We start from the raw sequence: 21,166 nt of genomic DNA, 5'->3' as shown, positions 1-21,166 counted from the left end.
GTAATGAAACCTTTGTTTAGGTGGGTGCTTCCTTCAAGCTGTTCTAGAAGACATGTATTGAGAGATTCCACCATGTTTCAACAGGAAAAAGATCATTATTGCCTTAGGATTTCTGGAATGGTGTGAGAGGGGTTGCAGAATAATTTTCTATTATTTGATAGAATTGGGGGCATCATTTGGAACATTCTCAATTCCAGATGAAGAAGCTAAGACCCTGAAGTGTCGCTTTCATAAAATCTCACGATCTAAGAAGTGTTAGTGGAAATTGGATGAATGAATCGAATTGAGAGTTACTTTATGTTCACTATTAGACTTGCTGTTTGGGGGAAAACTAAGAAAAAACTGTAATATGCTTGTAGTAAAGCTTTCCCGGCTTTAATTTATTCTTTCTCTGATACTTAAAGAAACTTACAGATCATGAAATTTGGTATAGGTTTTTAAAAGTCAGGCTTGAAATCTGACTTCCCCCTTGTTGCTGGGACCCCAGGAAAGTGACTTATATTTGGGTCCTCAGTTTTCTCATTTGTAAAATGAACTTAATAAAAGAACCTACCTAAAAGGATTGTTATGACATTTTGAAAGAACAGATCTGAAATGCCTTAGTGTGGTGTCTGCTATGTAGAAAGAGCAAAGTAAACGTGGCCTATTCAAATGATGACTTATAATGACTTATAATGTTATTTTGTTCTACAATACCTCAAGGCCCTCGTTTAAAAGATTCATCTTCATTTCCATCTGAGTACTAGGCCCCATAAGGGACCAAGGTTTACATTTACACTCACCCCTGTACATTGGAAAAATAATTTTCTTTCTGCTGAGCTGAAATGAATACTCCATCAGGAATAAAGTTCAAGAAGTTAACACCTGTAAAGAGAGGTCAGTGAACATTTCAGAGTAGATTATAGGAACACCCCCAAGTTCACAATGGCAGTTTTCATTCAAGGTCAGTTTATATATTAAGGTCTCCTCTTTATTGCTTCCACTTCTTACTCTTGACTATATATGGTCTGCATTTTTATATGTGATTTTTGCATTTATTAATATTATTTAAATGATGAAGTTATGAGTTTTTCTTTGTACCTATTTCATGGATGAGAAGGCTGAAGCTTTGAGAAACTTGTTAAAAAGTGGTTGCATTAACTTTGTGTCACTTTTTGATTTTCTTCCTGTGTCTCCATCTCTCTTCATCCGGTTCTTTTCCTCACTGTACTTCTCGACTTCCTTCCTTTTCACGTTTTATCTTATTCTCCCTGTGTTTGTTATTTTAGTCTTTCTCATTTTATTTTTCCCTTATTTTTCCTCAATCGTCATAGGTATAACAAAATTTTAAGAGTTGTTGTATCTAATGAGTTTTGAATTTCATACCCACTTTGAAAGGAGAGAATACATTTTTTTCTTAATAAAGCTGTTGAATTAAGTTATACTTTGTGGCCAGCTATTTAGCTCGTCTCCCTTGCATGTCCATGACAAGCTGACAGGAAAAGTAGTTTGTTAAGAGATGGAGATGACTCATGGATCTGTATCTTGAAAATCTTCTTTGTCACTGATAGATAATTTGGCTTGTATTAACAGAATGCTCTGGTTTTAAAAGACATCGTATAGTAGCTACTATTTCAGTTGCTTTAAATCTGTCTTCTCAGAGGACAAAACCTGTAACCTATTCTTTGAGAGCCCAGTGAGTTTAGCTGGACCCTTTTCAGAAAAAATGGGCAGAGGTCAGAGCCCCTTCCTGAGCCCTGGGGCTGGGCAGGGGCTGGGCAGAGGCTGGGGACAGTGGGCCTGCTGGCCTGCTCTCTCTCTCCATCTCGAACTGATTGTCCCACTGTACTTGGTACCTCCCCAGTTACACTCTCAACCCTTTGCCCTTCCTTTTTATTAGAAGCCCCTCTAGAGTTAGCTTTGTGGAAGATAAGGGAAACTGAAAGACGTCCAGAAGCAAATAAGAGCTTAAAATGGAATACTAGATCATATTTAAAAAAATTCCCTTGTCAGGTTCCAACAGCTGTGCCTGGCAGCCCATAGTTGACCTTAACCCTCCTTCTCTCATCCCTTAATGGCTCCCGGTAACTTAAAAAAATACCAAACTTCTGAGCTCTCAAGTTATGCAGAGCACTACAACTTTCTCTGACGCTGGAGTCCTGAACCTCCTTTTCCTTATCTGAAGAGTCATGAACGTTTTCTAACTCCAAGTCTTTCACTTTCCCCTTTCTTGAAGAGGTCTCACAATGGAAGGAGTAAGCAGATTTTTTTCCCACCAAGTTGAATTTCACTCCCTTTCCCTCCCAAACAAGGCAGACATGGCTTTTCAATATTTTTCCACTCTTCTTTTACATGTAGAATTAAAGCAAAACAAATTATGGTAATCTTGGCTTTTTGGTTGAGTAGATTTTGGATGAGTTGAAGTTTACTGTAACTTTGAAATAACATTTTTCAGTTTGACAGTAGAGTCGGGTAACACAATTTTCATTTTCACAGATTACTTTTCTGAGCCTATTTGCAGACCAGAGCATGACAAATAACATGAATAAGTTTCACTTCTTTACTCTGCGTAGGAAACTCTTCGTGTTAAATAGGATTCATACATACTCAAAGGGATATACTGCATAATTTTACACCTAGTGCCATATAAGTTGGATTTCTTATTCATCACACACCATATGCGGTGTTATTAATCTTTACTGTAAGTAGAATGACAAGTGAGCAATAAAAACAGGCCTTAAAAACTACCAGCAAACATACAGGGGGAAAAAAAAATCTAACAGATGCTTCAGAAAGAAGTGACAGTCAGTGAAATTTGGGTTACATGTATGTTGCATAACTGATGCCTTGGTGTGTGCCCTCAATATGGTTCATGGTTTTCACTTCAAGTTCTAGCAGGGGCTCCATGCTGTTCTCCTTGTTTCCTTCTATACCCTTCTTTTCCTTCTTCACCTGTACTTCCCACACCTCTTACATCCTGTTATAAGCATCTTCTCTGGGTGGGGACTGCTTGACCTTTTCCTCTTCCTTTTCACTCTGCAGGCAGGTGGTGTGTTTATCTGTATCCGTGGTCCCAAGCGTGTCCATCTTCCCTAAACTGGGTTGAGAATCGCTTTTAAAGTGGATGGCCTCACTTAACACTTGATGCTTCCAGTCACTGTGTCCTCTGCTTTCCTTGCCCATCTGTACAACCCACTGTTGCTCGTTGGGCCCATTCCTGAGTCTCCTGTGCCACGCTTTATCCTGGTCCTGGGCTTGGTGCATTATAGCCCTCGCTTCCTGGCTGGCTGTTGCTGGGAACAACTGTGTTTGGGGTAGATTAGTGCTGCTGTTTGTTCTGTTCATTGCTTGTGTGTGTGTGTGAAGTCGGCTCAGTTGTGTCCGACTCTTTGCGACCCTGTGGACTGTAGCCCGCCAGGCTCCTCTGTCCATGTGATTCTCCAGGCAAGAATACTGGAGTGGGTTGCCATTTTCTTCTCCAGGGGATCTTCCCAACCCATGGATCGAACCCGCGTCTCCTGCTTTGCAGGCAGACGCTTTATCCTCTGAGCCACCAGGGAAGCCTTGCTTACCCATACCCTGCTCTGTTAAATGTAAATCTCTCTTTGAATGTGTCTTGGTTGTTTCATGTGCTGAGCCACAGTGCACTCTGCCTGCAAAGAAGTTAAGACCAGCCCAAAGGCTGAAAGGCCTATTATACTGCCCTGGGGAGTAGGTTAAAGAATCTTGATTGTGCCTGCAAGTTGTTTGCAAACTCCAGAGATAAGCATCATCTGTGCACATTGATACAGAAACCAAACCTACTGGGGTAAACCTTGTTGCTTTCTGTGACATCTTGTAAAGAACCAGGGAAAAAAAACAATTTACAAGTATCCTCAGATACTTTGATGGGAAAGTAAATGCCTTGCATTGATTTGTTATTGTGGTCCATTAACACAAGCACCATGTATTTTTTCTTCTTTTAATAAATTGCTTTGTAGCCAGAGTTTTGCCTTTTTAAGTGACTAGAACGGATTTGAGAAGCAGAAGTCTTAAATTTCCAACTTACTTGATATTAAGACTACAAGGCATTTTGGGGAGAATGTAAAGGGCAGATTTTGACTTCCCAAAACTTCCAATTAACTTTCCTTTGATTGTTTCTCTTGATATGATTTTTGTCATGTTTTTAAAATATATAATAATGTCAGTGATGTCAAGGTTTCCTGGGACATGAAGAGTTTCAGTCACTCTTGCCCATCCTGGTAGATGCCCTTGAACAAAAAATTTAACTTCTCTTTCCCTGCCCATAAGATGTTAATTATTATAATTATTCCGCACTTTGTTCATAGCAATGTCATGATGCTTTGGAATAGATGTCATGCGTAAATATGAAGTACAGTGTAACAATGGGATTTTTATCTTCCTTAACATCAAATCTTTGCTCATTAATTTTTAATTAGGATAGCTGTGCTTTGAAGATGTTTAAGTTTGTGAGTCAGTCTTCTTGGTAAGATCATAGGGGTATTCCTTTTGCTTTTTTTTTTTTTTAATTTTATACAATTTTTGTATAATTTTGGCAGATAGTTGGTTTATAGTGTTGTGTTAGTTTCGGTGGTACAGCAGAGTAACTCAGGTATACATATGCACAGATCCATTCTTTTTCAGATTCTTTTCCCATATAGGGTATTTCAGAGTATGGAGTCGAGTGTCCTGGGCTGTACAGTAGAGTAGGTCCTCGTGTACTCCTTGTTTTTTCTCTTTGGGAAATGAAGAATGAGCAGTTCTGTCAAGAATGGAAATTAACTCGGGGTTTTTCATTTTCTGGAGAGTCTAATGTAGTCCGTAAAGTATGTACTATGTTCAGAACACCAGAAAATCGCATGAACAGGGAGGTGGCAGTACAGCTGCCCTGGGCTGTGACCTTGAAGCTGTCTCTCATTAGTGTGCTCCTGGGTAAGTCATGAGGTGTTTTCTCATTTGTAAAATGAGTCATCTGAGCCTGCCAATCCCAAAGTTTGCTTGAGTTCTGTCCTCTTAAAACCACATTTCCACTTCCCCACCCTTCCTTGCTTGCCCCTTCTGTCCCTGTCAGGTTTTGGATGTGGCCCCTGCAAGGGAGCTGATGCGGACCTCAGTGAGCTGCTTCTCTGTGGTACTGAAGTTGCTGATGAGGAAACGCCAGTTCCTAACAACAGGGCCCTGAAATTTTTTTTTTTTAATGTCCTGTATCGTGCATAAATTATTTCTGGCTACAGCGTCTAGAGGTTTAAATGATCACTCTGAGTTAGTTGCTTTGACTTTCCTTTGTGAATCATCCTTGCTGTTTTGCCTAGCTGGGTGGTTGTTAGTCTTTGAAGTTAGAGCTGGACTTTCTCTGTTTTGTTTTTAACCCCTTTGAGTCTAAGAATTTTGATGCTGTGAGCTGTCTGAAACACCTGTTGGAGGCAGGAGCAGTTTCAAATTTAACATACCTTAATCCTAGCTTATGGGCTTCCCTGGCGGCTCAGTGGTGTCAAGAATCTGCCTGCCAGCGCAGGAGACGCAGGTTCCATTCCTGGGTCTGGAAGATCCTCTGGAGGGGAGGGCATGGCCACCCACTCCAGTATTCTTGGCTGGGGACAGAGGAGCCTGGAGGGGCTACAGTCCATGGGGTCATGAAGAGTTGGACACGACTAAACAACAACAACAATCCTATCTTACTGATGGTACGCAGAAAAATTTACTGGGGTTGGAATTTTGTACCAAAAATTGTAACTTAAATTACTTTTCTTATAACTAATAAACAAGGCTTTAAATGCCCATAACAATATTCTATAGTCACTTGTCCCACAAAATGAGTTTGTCTCCAGTTTTTCAATGAATGAGTCTCTAGTCCCTTTTACCCTTCATTCTTTCTCTTCCTTCAGACATGCCAAAAGGTTTTCTGATTTTCCTCCACCTCCTTTTCCTTCTCATCCGTCTAATCATATACTTTTCAGCAGTATTTTTAGCACATTTTCTCATCCAGAGAGGTCAATGCAATAATTTAAAATTTCAGGCATTCGTTTTAGACTTAACATCTACTGTGTGTGAAGCCTGGTACCCAGATAGGGAAGTGCCACTGTTCATGAAGCATGTCTGGCTTTAGGAAGCCAGTGGGGGCAGAGTGTTGATGGTAAACAGCTCTAGCCTCTCACTGCTTGTCTTTGCATCCTGCCTTTTGGCTTGTTGAGCATGTGACTTTGGCCAGTCTTTATCTTCTCTCTACGCTGACTCCTTTTCTGTGAAATAGGGATGTTAAGCCTGCCTCCTGGGGTTGCTGGATGTTAAATGAATTAATACATAGAAAAGATTTAGTATGATCCCTGACACATAATAGTCCTTATTGTTTATTATTATATTACTGTCACTCATTGGTAGTGGTAGTGGTACTGTTGATAGTGGTAGGTGGTATTTCTTGCCATCATGATTTTTACAGTTTTATGGAAAGTTGAGAGTTCTAGTATATGGAATATGTATTCAGTGTAAATTATGTTTGGAGTACAGTTTTTCACCACAAATGGCAAATAAAAATTTTTTTTCTATAAGTGTTACATTTAATAAAATTCAGTTAGATTCTATATTAACCTACTTTGATATGTAGTCCATCTTTAATTATTTTAGATGGTTCAGTTTATGATAACAAGTATCTGAAGAGTCGACTCATTGAAAAATACCCTGATGCTGTGAAAGATTGAAGGCAAAGGGAGAAGAGGGCGGCAGAGGATGAGATGGTTAGATGGCATCACATACTCAATGGACATGAATTTGAGCAAACTCTGGGAGATAGTGAAGGACAGGGAAGCCTGGTATGCTGCAGTCCATGAGTGGCAAAGAGTCGGACATGACTCAGCAACTGAACAACAGCAAAACAACATCTGAAGATGCTTATTATAAGCACAAGCTAAGAAAATCTCGATATAGAGTTTCCTGATAATACGGCTCTTTCCTCATTCGGTATAAGTTACTATGCATAAGTTTAAGTGAATGCTGGTGTGGCTGTGGTGGATGGAGAGCACAGGCTCTGGAGGGGAACCTCCCTCCAGAGGTTTTGGAGGGAAAGCCAGGTGTTGATTGGCAGAGATGAAGAGGAGAGGCCTAGCAGCTGAGGAGTGGAGTACCTTGGAATTTTTGGAGACAGAGATGAGCAGGTTATATGCAAGGGAGAGAAAGCCAGTACCCTCCAGCTTTCCCCCTCAGCTGTGATAATGGGAGAATAGAACAGAAAAGGAGGGATGTCATTATCTAGTAGGGGATTATGTTTGATTCTTCTTGATTCTTGACTCATGGCTGCGAGTGGCCTGATCATGTTCAAGGGACATTACCTTTAAAATTTAGGGAACTGAAATAGAAACTTGCTTCAGGGAAAGAATTCTCCTATTTGAATTGTATATGCTGTGATTCAGGCCAAGACAATGGGGTGTGACATTGGGTGGGTAAGGTAGCCTGCTTCCTGGGATATTAACCTGATTCTCAGTGTTGATAAATGGACCAATTGTGATTTCCTTTCCATGGAGTGTCAGAAAGCTTCTTTTCAGTAGAATTAGCCTTCTCAAGAGTGGAACTAGTAGAAAATGTACCAAAAAAATCAGAAGAAACCTTTTTTATTTGATTCAAAACTAATTCTCAGGATTGTCTGCTGGGCAGCAGGTGAGCACCACGAGCCTGCATGCCTGTGGCGTGGTGTGAGAGGCTGACACACTGGTACCACGTTTGTGATGCCGCATGAGGGCCACTTTAAATTTAGACTGTCTTCCAGCTTCTGGGCTTAAAGGCAACCTGACATTGATGGGAAATTTTCTAGTTTAATTCTCACAGTTATTGTAAGAAGTTGCAGTATCTTCCTTTTTTTATGCATAAGGAAAATGAGGCAGAGAAGATATATAATGTAGAAAATACATAGTTTGTTTTAGATGATAATGCCTAGAAAGGTTTGAGAGCCAGACTTGGAGTATATGTTTTCTGATTCCAAATCCTTTTTTTTTTTTTTTTAATTTGGCACATCTTATATTTTTTCGGTTGTGTCCAACTCTTTGCAACCCTATGGACTGTAGCCTGCCAGGCTCCTCTGTCCGCGGGATTCTCCGGGCAACAAAACTGAAGTGTGTTGCAGTGCTCTCCTCCGGGAGATCTTCTCGTCCCAGGGACCGAGCCTGCCTGCGTCTCTTACATCTCTTGAATTGGCAGGCAGGTTCTTTGCCACTGGTGCCACCTGGGAAGCCAATATTGCCTTCTACTTCATCTCAGTTCTGGTCTTTGTCTTTCTGTCTTTGAGGGCGGGGTTTAGGGGCGAATGGTGACGGTGTTTTGGATCCTCCGTTATAGATGGTTGAGTCCATCATGCTTTACCTTCCTTTGTGGAGAGGAAGGCTCCTCTTCTGCTCCACTCACTTTACTTCCTTGCTCTTTTGGTGTGCTCTTGCACTCCTCTTCCCTTGGCCGTGCCCTGCTCCTCACCACCAGCCAAGCATGCATCCTCATGTGGAGTATGTGTGCAGGGGTCCTGGCAGAGTAGTCAGTGGTGTTTGTGTATGTGTGTGCAATGTGTGTGTTGTAATGTTCATAAATGGTTCTGTGCTATAAAACTCATTTTTCTTTCTTACAGTGCTCACCCAACACTGTATGTTTAAGTTCCAATTTTAAGATCCAATTTGCTGTCAATTATCACTTTGGCATAGTATTTCGTAACATTCTCTTACTATTTTACTTTTTCATTCCCTCATGTCAGCCTCAGTGCCTTCAGCTCCCATCAGTACAGTGTTGTCTTAAACATTTCGAAACAGGTGTCTTTATGATGAATGATCAGATAGGGCTTAAACACACTTAATTTCACTAATTACCACCATATTTTTATTTTTTCTGTACTGACTCTACTAGTTTAAATATCCACCAGCTGTGTGTAAAATTTTCCTTTTTCCCAAATGGCTGCAAAGACTTAACGCTGTTCTCCTTTCTAATTTTACACCATTCTGATAGATAAAAAGGAATAGATTACTTTGATATGTATCCCCTTGATTTTTAGTGAGTATTACCCTCTCTCCTATCCTGCCTTATTATATTATCTTTTACCTTTATGGATATTCAGTTCAGTTCAGCTGCTCAGTTGTGTCCAATTCTTTGCGACCCCATGGACTGCAGCACGGCAGGCTTCCCTGTCCATCACCAACTTCCGAAGCTTGCACAAACTCATATCCAACAAGTTGGTGATGCCATCCAACCATCTCATCCTCTGTCATCCCCTTCTTCTCTTGCTTTCAGTCTTTCCCAGCATCCGAGTCGTTTCTAATGAGTCAGTTCTTCACATCAAGTGGCCAAATAATTGGAATTTCAGCTTCAGCGTCAGTCCTTTCAATGAATATTCAGGACTGATTTACTTTAGGATTGACTGGTTGGATCTCCTTGCAGTCCAAGGAACTTTCAAGAGTCTTTTCCAACACCACAGTTCAAAAGCATCAATTCTTCAGTGCTCCGCTTTCCTTATAGTCCAACTCTCTCATCCACACATGACTACTGGAAAAGCCATAGCTTTGACTAGATGGACCTTTGTTGGCAAAGTAATGTCTCTCCTTTATAGTGTGCTGTTTAGGTTGGTCATAGCTTTTCTTCCAAGGAGCAAGCATCTTTTAATTTCATGGCTGCAGTCACCATCTGCAGTGATTTTGGAGCCCAAGAAAATAGAGTCTGTCACTGTTTCCATTGTTTCCCCATCTATTTGCCATGAAGTGATGGGACCAGACGACATGATCTTAGTTTTCTGAATGTTGAGTTTAAAGCCAGTCTTTTCACTTTTCTCTTTCAGTTTCATCAAGAGGCTCTTTAGTCCTACTCGCTGTCTGCCATAAGGGTGGTGTCATCTGCATATCTGAGATTATTGACATTTCTCCTGGCAATCTGGATTCCAATTTGTGCTTCGTCTAGTCTGGCATTTCGCATGATATACTCTGTATATGTTAAATATGTATATGTTAAATATGTATATAATATAATATGCTCTGTATATGTTAAATAAGCAGGGTGACAATATACAGCCTTGATGTACTCCTTTTCCTATTTGGAACCAGTCTGTTGTTTCATGTCCAGTTCTAACTGTTGCTTCTTGACCTGCATACAGATTTCTCAGGAGGCAGGTCAGGTGGTCTGGTATTCCTATCTCTTTCAGAATTTTCCACAGTTTGTTGTGATCCACATAGTCAAAGGCTTTATTGTGGTTAATAAAGCAGAAGTGGATATTTTTCTGGAATCTTGCTTTTTTGATGATTCAGCGGATGTTGGCAATTTGATCTCTGGTTCCTCTACCTTTTCTAAATCCAGCTTGAACATCTGGAAATTCACAGTTCGTGTACTATTGAAGCCTGGCTTGGAGAATTTTGAGCATTATTTTGCTAGCGTGTGAGATGAGTGCAGTTGTACGATAGTTTGAATATTCTTTGGCATTGCCTTTCTTTGGGATTGGAATGAAAACTGACCTTTTCCAGTCCTGTGGCCACTGCTGAGTTTTCCAAATTTGCTGGCATCTTGAGTGCAGCACTTTCACAGCATCATCTTTTAGGATTTGAAATAGCTCAGTTTGAATCCCATCACCTCTGCTTTGTTCATAGCGATGTTTCCTAAGGCCCACTTGACTTCACATTCCAGGATGTCTGGCTGTAGGTAAGTGTTCACAGCATCGTGGTTATCTGGGTCATCTTTTTTTTTTTTTTGTATAGTTCTTTTCTGTATTCTTGCCAGCTCTTCTTATTATCTTCTGCTTCTGATATTCAGACCCTCTTACTTGGACTGGTGAAATATTCTAACTGGAGTCTCTCCCTCATTCCCCAGAGATCCTTGTTCAGTGCTGTCAGATTTATCCTCCTAAACTTTCACCTGGATCCTCTGCCCCGATCTCTTAAAGGCTTTGCATCTTCTCTATATGAAGTCAGCTCCTCTGGTGCGAACTGCTTGCCCCCATCCAGCTCCACCACTGCGATATGGTTGGTCCACAGTGTATTTTTAGACTTGGCTTCTACACATCCTTCTGGCCCTAGACACGTATTACGTCTCTCCACTGTGCATCACTCCACATGGTGTGCCCTCCTAATTCTGTCAGAAATCCTTACTTTGTTCTTTTGCTTTGATCAGAACTTGGTTTGCACATAGTTTAAACAGATTGACCACCACAGCTGGTTAAAAAACAGCGGCAAGTCTTTTCTTGTTTTCTTCATCTTGTTTTTCCATCCTCTGAGGAAATATGCTTAACTGTCTAACAAACTGATAGTTACTAAAGGGGAAGTGTGTTGGGGGGAAAAATCAAGAGCTTGGGATGACCATATACATGCTACTATTAAGTATATAGAAGATAACCAACAAGGACCTCCTGTTACAGTGCAGGGAACTCTACTCAATATTCTGTGGTGACCTAGATGAGACAAGAGTCTAAAAAAGAGTAGATACATGTATATGCATATCTGAATCACTTTGCTGTACAACCGAAACTTAACACTGTAAATCTACTGTACTCTAATTAAAAAAAAAAAAAAAAAAAACCTTTGTATCTCTAACTCGTACACATTGCTTAGCTTGTCTTTTTGTTTCCTTTAGTGTTTGCCCTTATCTGTGGATTTCCGGGGTGTGAACAGGATTGAACCCTTTCCCACCCCATCTGTGTACCAAACCCACAGCTTTGCTGTCTCTCCACTGTAGCTGTGTCAGCTCCGGTTCAGTCCTTATTAAGTGTTCACATAATTACAGCTATGGAGACACTACTCCAAGGTCAACATGTACTCTTCCTTTCTTGTAGGTTGCATTGTCAGGTTTTTTGTTTGCTGAGATTTTTGAAAATTCGTATCCCTTCTCCAGTCCTGAGTTGTCTGATTCTCTCCTCTTTGCCTTCATGTTGTGTCAAGGCCTTCTTCTTGGGGTCTTGGCACTGCCCTGCCTCGTACACAGCAGTGGCCCTGGGGCCCCATACTTGTCAGTCTTTTTCCTCTCTCTTGAGCCATCTGTCTCCTTATCTCCTGGTTCCTCCTCCTTTGTTTGCCTCCTTTTCTTTGCGTCTCCTCCTTCCTGAGAAGAGCCTTGTAGGAGAGGTACATACTTGACATCTAGCACATCTTTACTTTTGTATTTGATTGATGGCGTAATTGGGTCTGTAGCATTCAGGGTGGCATGTTATTTTGCTCTGGGATTTTGAAGGTATTCCTCCACTCCAGCTTCCATTTGGATGCCATTATGATTCTCAGTACTTCCGTTGATGACCTTTCCTTTCCCCTCTGCTCTTGCCTTTTCTTTCTCTCTGGAAACTTATAGAAGGCTCTTCCTGTTGCAGGAGTCCTGAATTTCTCAAGGATATACCATTTTTCATCAAATATGTGTGTGATCAGTTTTCATCAAATTTTGCAGGTTCTATCATTTGCAGCTGGTTCAGCATTTTGTCCACTTTTAAATCCTTATTTTATGGAAATTCTTTTTTTTTTTTTTCAAATACACAAATCTCTTGTTATCCAAATTGATTCATTTACTGAGTTCAGATAGCAAGCAACCAGATAGGGATATGTCAGAGGATCCAGGAATACTGTTTCTTCCCAAGCTGGCTCCTTCAAAATTTCTCATCAGCTGTTCAGGGAGTTTGGGGAGCATGGGAGGGGTGTGCTGGGTTCATGCTGTCCCCATCACCCCTTTCTGTTTCCTCTTTAACGCCCAGATTCCCAGGTTGCAATCCTGGACTTCAATGCCATTTTCTTCAATTCCAATTATTATTTTGCTCCAGTTTTGTCTTTGCTTCTACTTTCTGAAAGGTCATGTCATCATCGTCTTCCCATCCTTTTATTTATATCATTTTGTTCTATTGTCACATTTTTAATTTCTAAAAGCACTTGTTGTTCTTACAGTAATCCTTTGTTCATGATGTCCTCTGTTTGTTTTTGAATGCATTTACAATCTCTATAATCTCCGATGGGAGCAGCAAACAGCTTCCTATAAGCTCTGCGTTAGAATGCGGGCTTCTCAGCAGAGTCACCTGGCTGGACTATGGTTTGTTGAGCCCCTGGTGGCAGGAGGTATCTGTAGGCTTGATTCTAGGACCAGTTAGCTTCTCATAGACAGATCTTCCAGACTCCTGCCTACCGGTATAGGCCTGGCAGCCATGTGAAACGTAAATGGGAAGAAAACTGGACATCTCAGCACTCTGCTTGCCCCCAGCTCTGTTCTCTGTATGATTCCCCCACCTTCACAGAGTCCCAGGACTCCCAAGTAGAGGCCCCATGCTTTCCTGTATCCAGAGATCGAAGCATTCCTCTTCTAGGATTGGAGAGGGCGTATTCATGTATACTCAGTGAAATATTGGAAGATCTAACTAATTCTCAGAGGCATTGTCAACCAGTCTCCCTGTTATAGCTTAACTTTACCCCCATTTCTAGAGTCACATGGAACTGACAGCCTCTGAGATTCTGGACGGTTTTGTTGGTTAAGTCAGTTGCTTCTCAGTTTTCCTCCCAATTGGCTGAGCTTCATTCAGCTTTCTAGGGCCTGCTAAATCATTTACCTTCCTTCCATCTGCTTTTTGCCTTTCCATATCTATATATATGTATTTGCTATTATTGACTCATCTTACATCATGTGCCAGAAGAAAAATCTATTACCTCTTATTTTATTTGAATTGGAGAGAGAGTAAAAGTCAGTGTGTATGATCAATCTGCCCTTTCTTAATGCAAAAGTCATATTCTTGTTGGCTCTTTGCGTTTCCCTTTCTGTCAATCATTTATCCATATGTTTTAACAGATTTTCTATTGAGTTTCCTGTCTTTTTCTTTGTAGAATTTCCTTATATATTGTAGTTTTAGTTTCTTATTGAGTTTCTGTCGTTATGTTAACAAACTTGGGCCATGTGATAAAGCTCTGCTCTCAAAATTTTAATTTTCCAAAATGTGAAGTTAGATGTTAATACTACTGGATTCTGAGGGTGTGTATTGTTGTGTGAGATTCACACAGCGTAAGTACCACAGTGATTTAATACCTTAAAAGTTTCTCTCTTTGTTTTAAATTACAGTCATTGAAAGAACACCTATTATGTAGCATATGATTTGTATAAGTTGTCTTGGTTGGAAATTGTAGAAACCCAGACTGGCAGAGGCTGATTGTCCCAAAATATCTGTTCTTTCCTCCTTCTGTGACAACAGAATTTTTACTGGAGTGTATGGCTGCCCAGAATAAAGATGACTGACATTTTCCAGCTTCTAGAGGTGACTGAGGAAGTTCTAGCCAGTGAGATGTAAGTGGCTGCTAGGAACCCACCTGTGAAGTCACCTCATAGCTTCCTTCTTTCTTTCTGTGTGTAGCACGCCGATGCAATGGCAGGAGGCCTAGCTGTCATCTTAAACCCATGAGAGGGGGTCAGATTCTTGGAATGGCTGAGCTGTAAGACTTGGGGAGGAGAACTTCCGCACCAGCTCTGCATTCTGAATGCTAGAGATGCAGGCTGCCGTTGCGTGCATCTAAGCCACCGTCCTTGTAAATCTGCTTGTTTGCTGACACTTGCAGCTAAACCCAATATTAACTGATACAGCAATGCATACTTGCTTAATCAAAAACAGGTTTAAGGCTTATTGGCTTATGGGAATGGGTTCATCCAAGAGGTGAAGCGGTCTTAAGTCCTGCTCCATGAAGCAGTTTAAATTATGTCATTAGTACACTCCTTCTCTATTTGCTTTTCAGGTTTGTTACTTTTGCTTGCTTTATTCTCAGACTGTTCAGATGTGGCAACAGTATGACTTCTGGTTGCCTCTGTCGTGAAGACATTTATATTCGCAGAGAAAGAGCAAGCATTTTTTCTGATAATTTACCAGTTGTCCCTATTGCCTGTTCCCTAAACCAGTCAAAGGGGACCAGGGGAAGGATGCTCAGCTAGGCCAGGGTCACATGCCCATTCCTGGGCTCCAGGCAGAAGGACATCCATTCCCAGACACAGGGACTACATGGAATTTCTCTGGAATGAAGGAGGGGCTGGTTCCGAGAAGATGCTGGGAAAATAAATATATGTTTGGTTGCATTATATATAAGTAGCCATCATGTTGCTGTGATTTTAAAATATATATATGTTACTTTCTTGCTTTGTCTGTGTTTTTCAGTAGTTCTTTCCAAACAATGTAATGAATGTTAAAATGAATGATTTTATTCATTTTATTCATGAGGCAAATCAGTGACAGTTGAGATAAAAATAAAATTAATAGTGCAGCAAAAATGTACAAAGTATTCTTTGCTTGTATAGAATAGTAGATAGTAAGATGATTAGATGAAAATATCTGTGTTTAAAAAAAAAACACTATAATTTTAATAGAGATCATTTCTTAGTGATAATTAAGCTTTCCTTACTAGAGTGCTTACAGTATATCTTAGCAGACTGTCTCTATAGTCAAGAAACAACCTAATAGAACTCATTCGCAATTTTTAATATTTGCCAGTAACTTCTTTTTCTCCCATGAGCTTCCTGAAAAGCCCCACCCAGTGTGACAGTTGACTCCAGTTTCTTATAATGGGGTGGAAAAGCAAATCTCAAAAGAGTCCCTCAGAATGAAATGAAAGACATTGTTTCTTTTGGAAAACAAATGGAAAAGTATAATTTTTAAAATACATTTCAAGAATACAGGTATTGTAGCCTATGAACAAACTAAGTACTTCTATCAACGTTCTTTACAGCTTTATTGAGGTATGATACACAAAAAACTGCACATATTTAACGTATGTCATTTGAGTTTGAACATCTGTGTACACCCATTATATCATCACCATAATCAAGGTAGTAAACATATCCATCGCTTCCCAATAGTTTGTAGTGTCTCCTTGCTTTTTTTTTTTTTTTTAATGGTTCAATTCAGTCGCTCAAGAACACTTAAAATGAGACATACCGTCTTAACAAATTTTTAAGTGCATGACATAATGTTGTTAGTTATATTTACTGTGTTGTGGAGCAGATCTCTAGAACTTGCTCTTCTTGTATTACTGTAACTTTATATCCATTGAACAGTAACTCCACTTCCATGAACTAAGAAAGCCTTGCATAGAGGTGAGTCAGGCACTTTTAAAGATAAACTTTATATATATATGTATTTTAAAACTTTAGATTTATAGGAGAAAATGTGACAAGAGCATAGAGCGTTTTCTTATACCCCACACCCATTTTCCCTTGTTACAAAAACTTTGCTCCTGTGGTATGTTTATTGCAATTATTGAACCAATACAGATACATCATTATAATAAGTTCATACCTGCTCCCCATCTTTTCAGTTTTTACCCACTGTCCTTTTCCTGTTCCAGGATTTCATCCAGCACCCACACTACATTTTGGGGTCGTACCTGTTTGGCCTCTCGTGGCTATGGTATGTTTCCTGTATTTGAGGACCTTGATTGACAGTTTATGGAATACCAGACTAATGTTTTGTAGGGTGAATCTCAACTGGTGTGTGTCCGATGTCCTTCTCATGATTAGTCTGGGCTTAAAGGATTTTGAGAGGAGGGTCACAGAGCTAAAGTGCCATTGTCATGACGTCAGATCAACAGTATATGAGGTCAGAATGATTTATCACTGTTGATGCTGACCTGGGTTACCTGGCTGAGATAGGGTTGGTCAAGCTTCTCCACTGTAATGTTATCCTGTTTCTTTCTTTCCTTACTGTTACTACCCTTTGGAAGGAAGTAACTGTGTGTCTCATATTCGAAGAGTGGGGTGTAATGGTTTCTCCTTGAGGGTAAAGTGTATACAAAAATTATTTGGACTTCTTCAGCTCATGAGATTTGTCCGTTGTACCTTGTTATCTGTCTATCTGTCTCTTTTTATCTAAACCTTTGTATTAGTATAGACTTTGCCGTTGTTTGTTGTTTAGTCAGTAAGTCAAGTTGCTTTGTGGCCCCGTGGACTGTAGCCCTCTAGGCTCTTCTCTGTTCATGGGATTTTCCAGGCAAGAACACTGGAGTGGGTTGCTGTTTCCTAGACTTATGGCTGTTTATTTTATACTTTGAGTTATAATCTAATACTGCTTCATTTTGTTACTCGAATTTTACTAGGTTGGCACTGGAAACTCTTTTCTTTGGTCCTTGTATCCTTTGACAGACTCCCTTAATTGTGCTTTTGTGTGTTTTTTGTTTTTCTCTTGTCTTTCCTTCCCTTTCCCTTTGTCTTCCCCTTCCCCTCCTCTTCCCTTCTCTTCTCTACTTTCTTTCTCTACAAGATGTTACATGTATCTTGTGTCTCTCCTGCCTCTGTCCTACAGTCAGCTGTTTCTTTATAAGACCTGGTTTCTTTTATTAGAGAATGGTATTAGAAACCAAGAACTGGGTACATGGTGTGCTTATTGCTGCTGGGGTGTTTTTATTATCTCATTTATAGGTGTAGAATTGGAGATCCCAAATAAAAATGGTGGTAATGGAAGAGGGTAGAAATAGTTGTGGTCAGATTGTGGACTAAGAGGCCTGTGTCTGGGTAATATCTCTTCCATTCCTCTGCATTTTGGGAAGGTTTTTCTCTCTGATATTTTTTGTGAGGTGGTTTATTTTCCTGGCCTTTCTCATGAGTCATTTATCTAAGGGCAAAGTATAAGAGAATTTTTATTAATGTTCTGACTGGCCGAGTTATTCATTGATCGATCACATCATTTTTTCTTTTTTTTTGCAGTTTGCCAAAAAGGCATACAATGAAATATGATCTGCTAAAGACTATTGTATATTGTTTCTGACAATAAGAATAGATGCAAAATTCTTTACGAGATTATTGGTAAGCATGAAGCCCTTTAGGACTATTTAATAGATATAATGCTCCTCACTCTTCTTCTCTCCACTTAAACAGCAGTTGCTCTGAGCACTTGCCTAATGTATTATAACTAGATCTACAGCTTGATTTTCACACTTTAGTCTTTATTGAAAACATAAATATTATCTTGAATAGACAAATGCAAACTTTCCTTCAAGAAACTCTTCCTTAGAGAAAATTTTAAACCCTGTCTGATGGTATAGCATATCCTACTTTTGTCCCTTTGCATTAATTACTCAGTGCTCTTAGAATGGGCTTCCGTGGTGGGCTCAGTGGTAAAGAACTGAGCCTGCCAGTACTGGAGAGGTGGGTTCGATCCCTGGATCCGTAAGATCCTCTGGAGGAGGAAATCGCAATCCATTCTGGTTTTCTTGCCTGGAAATCCCATGGGCAGAGAGGAGCCTGGTAGGCTACAGTCCATGGAGTTGCAAAAGAGTCAGACACAACTTAGTGACTGAACAGCAACGAAGTTCTTTAGAAATGGGAGATCGGTAGCTTTTCCTGGTTTTCCTGGTCAAGGGTCAAGCTACTTCTATAATCTGGATTTACTGTATTTCAGGAAAACATCAAAAAACACTGCAGCCATTATGGAAGCAGAGAGTGTACACACACTTGTACACATACAGAGGTTAATTTCCGATGAGGTCTGCTCTGTGTCAAGAAATGGAAGTCAGTTGTTTCATTTTCACTGCTGCTGTATTAACGTGGACAGAATGGCTCTCCATTAGGCTACTATGAATTATCTTATCCTTGTCCTCCTTCTCCACACCTATATTTAGCCATCCCTAAGTAGATTCTATTCTTTTGAAGCATTGGAGCACATTATTTTTTGATGGTTGAAATGGCTTAATTTGTCAAGGGATGAGGGTCTTAATTTTATTTTTCTTCTGGCTGTTAGCAGACTAATTGGAAAAGCTTGAGCAGTGCTAGACCTGTACTTCATCCAAACTTTCAAGTTTAGACTCAATGAAAAAATAATATTTCACAGAGGGAATCTTCAGTTTAACCTTGTGGAGAGCGTTTTTAGTCAGTCAGTCAATTAGTCAGACTGCTTATCATGCATGGGGTCTTAATACCTTTCTTTTTCTTCTTTTTTTTTAAACTGATGAGCCTTTGCTGTTTTCTTGAATCTCTGATTCCTATTTCACTCTTATTTCTCCGTACTTTGCTCTGTCTCCTGGGATATGTGGTAAAGTCCCTGCCCGTAGAGATCGTTGTGCTGTCTCAGTTTTAATTTGTGCCTCAGTTAATGCTTTTCTCATGTTCATTTAAATGCTTTATGAGCGTCTGTTCTCTGAAGCATAGATCTTATCTGTTTGATTGAATGACACATTGCAAATATTTAATGTTTCATATTTATGAGGGCTTTCTGAATTATTTTATTACCCTTTCGGACATACTTATCAGGTCTTACTTAATTGATGTTAAGACTCAGCAATCCATTAAGCCTTTTTCAATCAATTCAAACTGAGGCTGTAACTAGGATTCCTGTAGTCCTAACTCCCACATGTTCACCATAGCTGAGTCAAAACAGAGTTTCTTTGCTGGGTTAGCTTCTTTCCAGGAATCTTTAGGACCTTTGACCTCTTGATATCATTGTTACAGTAAAAGCATGGACTATTGCCTGGTCAGGAGACATGCTCTCAGGTCAGATGCATTTTCAGCATTGGGTCCTCACATTGTAAATTGCATTTGAGATCTTATCTATTAAGAATTAGCCAGTAGATAACCTCATTCTAAATATTTAAGTAAGTTATTAATAAATCAAATACATTAACAGAAAATAGTAGCAAACACTTACATAACCCTTTTTAGGATATACATATTTTCTGTGAAGGAAGTTCTGTGTCATAATATTTGTTTTGCAGGTAATGAAATTATAGTGCCAATAATTTATATACTTTGATTGTATTCACACAATAGCAAGGCAAGATTGGATCATTCTGACTATAGAGACTGCTGTAAAAACTATACTATCCTGCCCTGAGATCTATCCCTTCCTTTGGAGAGAGTGAGAAAGGGTGTTGGGGAGAGGATGGGTTCAGAGTGAGAAGGGAGAGAGGGAAGGAGAGTGTGTGTATAAGTCAGATCTGGGGGAACTTTATTGCCATATGTTTATTTTTACTCTTTGACCATGACCCGTGGCATGTGGGATCTTAGTTCCCTAACCAGGGTTTAAACCCGCAGCCCCTACATTGGAAGCACAAAGTCTTAACCGCTGGATCAGCAGGAAAGTTCATTATTGCCGTATATTTGATGTTGGATTTCTTTTTCATGAAGTTGAGCTGCGGGTATTGGTGATTTTGAAGAGTTTTAGGAAATCACGGTTTGTGCTATCATTCAAAGTACTACAGTTCCTGTCTCCCTACTCCTCCAAATGTTAGCCCCATTTACCCAGTGCTTTCATTTGAGAATAAGTCAGCATTTTAACGTGAATATTCCAGGTCAGTTCCATTTGATAAATATTTATCAGTCATCTCCTGTACACAGCATTCACAAGGATACATTCTTGACCTGGGTGGGACAAAGCCTTATCCTTAAGTAAAATACATCCATATTAAATACTCAGGTGACTAACCACACTGAATGGTAGAAGATATGGTGGGAGTTCAGAGGTGGTAGAGAATTAGGACATAATTTGTTTGAGGAAGTGGCTTTCAAGAGAAGTTATGAACATGGGATTTCTAATAGAGATATTTGAGATAGAAGGAACCAGAGGTGCTTGGGAGGAAAGGTGTGCGTAAGTGGTTGAATATGGTTGTTGGTTCAGATGTGTACCTGGTGGGGAATAATTTTTGAGATGCGGTTTGGGGTTGTAAAGAGAAGGCAATGGCAACCCACTCCAGTACTCTTGCCTGGAAAATCTCATGGACGGAGGAGCCTGGTGGGCTACAGTCCATGGGGGTAGCTAAGAGTCAGACACGACTGAGCGACTTCACGTTCACTTTTCACTTGCGTGCATTGGAGAAGGAAATGGCAACCCACTCCAGTGTTCTTGCCTGGAGAATCCCAGGGACGGCGGAGCCTGGTGGGCTGACGTCTGTGGGGTCACACAGAGTCAGACACGACTGAAGTGATTTAGCAGCAGTAGCAGTTGTTGGGGTTGTATGAATTTTATTCGTTGCCGGCACTGTGGAAATTGTTGTGGCAGTGAGAATGGAAAAGAAAGGAATCAATTTAAGATCCCTTTTCTCAGGATGCATAGGGCTTGATGACTGATAGAATGGGAAAGATATGGGCGGAGGAGGAGGGTTAAGGTTGATGTCAAGCTTTTAAGATCAAGGAGACTTGGGAGGATGAATGGAGATCAGAAGAAATGGTTCTCTCAGACGGTATACAGTCTGCCTGCAATGCTGGAGATCCTTGGGTTCAATCCCTGGGTCAGGAAGATCCCCTGGAGAAGGGAATGGCAACC

The 21,166-nt window shown here is 40.2% G+C and overlaps 1 protein-coding gene across 9 annotated transcripts in view; it reads left to right on the top strand.

Moving 5' to 3' along the window:
• The window catches only part of KLF12 (KLF transcription factor 12), a 521,468-nt gene that overhangs the window by 80,058 nt on the left and 420,244 nt on the right, over positions 1 to 21,166 (top strand). The window lies entirely within an intron of this gene.

The sequence above is a fragment of the Ovis aries genome, chromosome 10 (genome assembly GCF_016772045.2).
Source record: "Ovis aries strain OAR_USU_Benz2616 breed Rambouillet chromosome 10, ARS-UI_Ramb_v3.0, whole genome shotgun sequence".
Lineage (NCBI taxonomy): Eukaryota > Metazoa > Chordata > Mammalia > Artiodactyla > Bovidae > Ovis > Ovis aries.
Note: the sequence above shows the minus strand (reverse complement) of the source record. Positions and strands in the feature narration are given on the sequence as shown.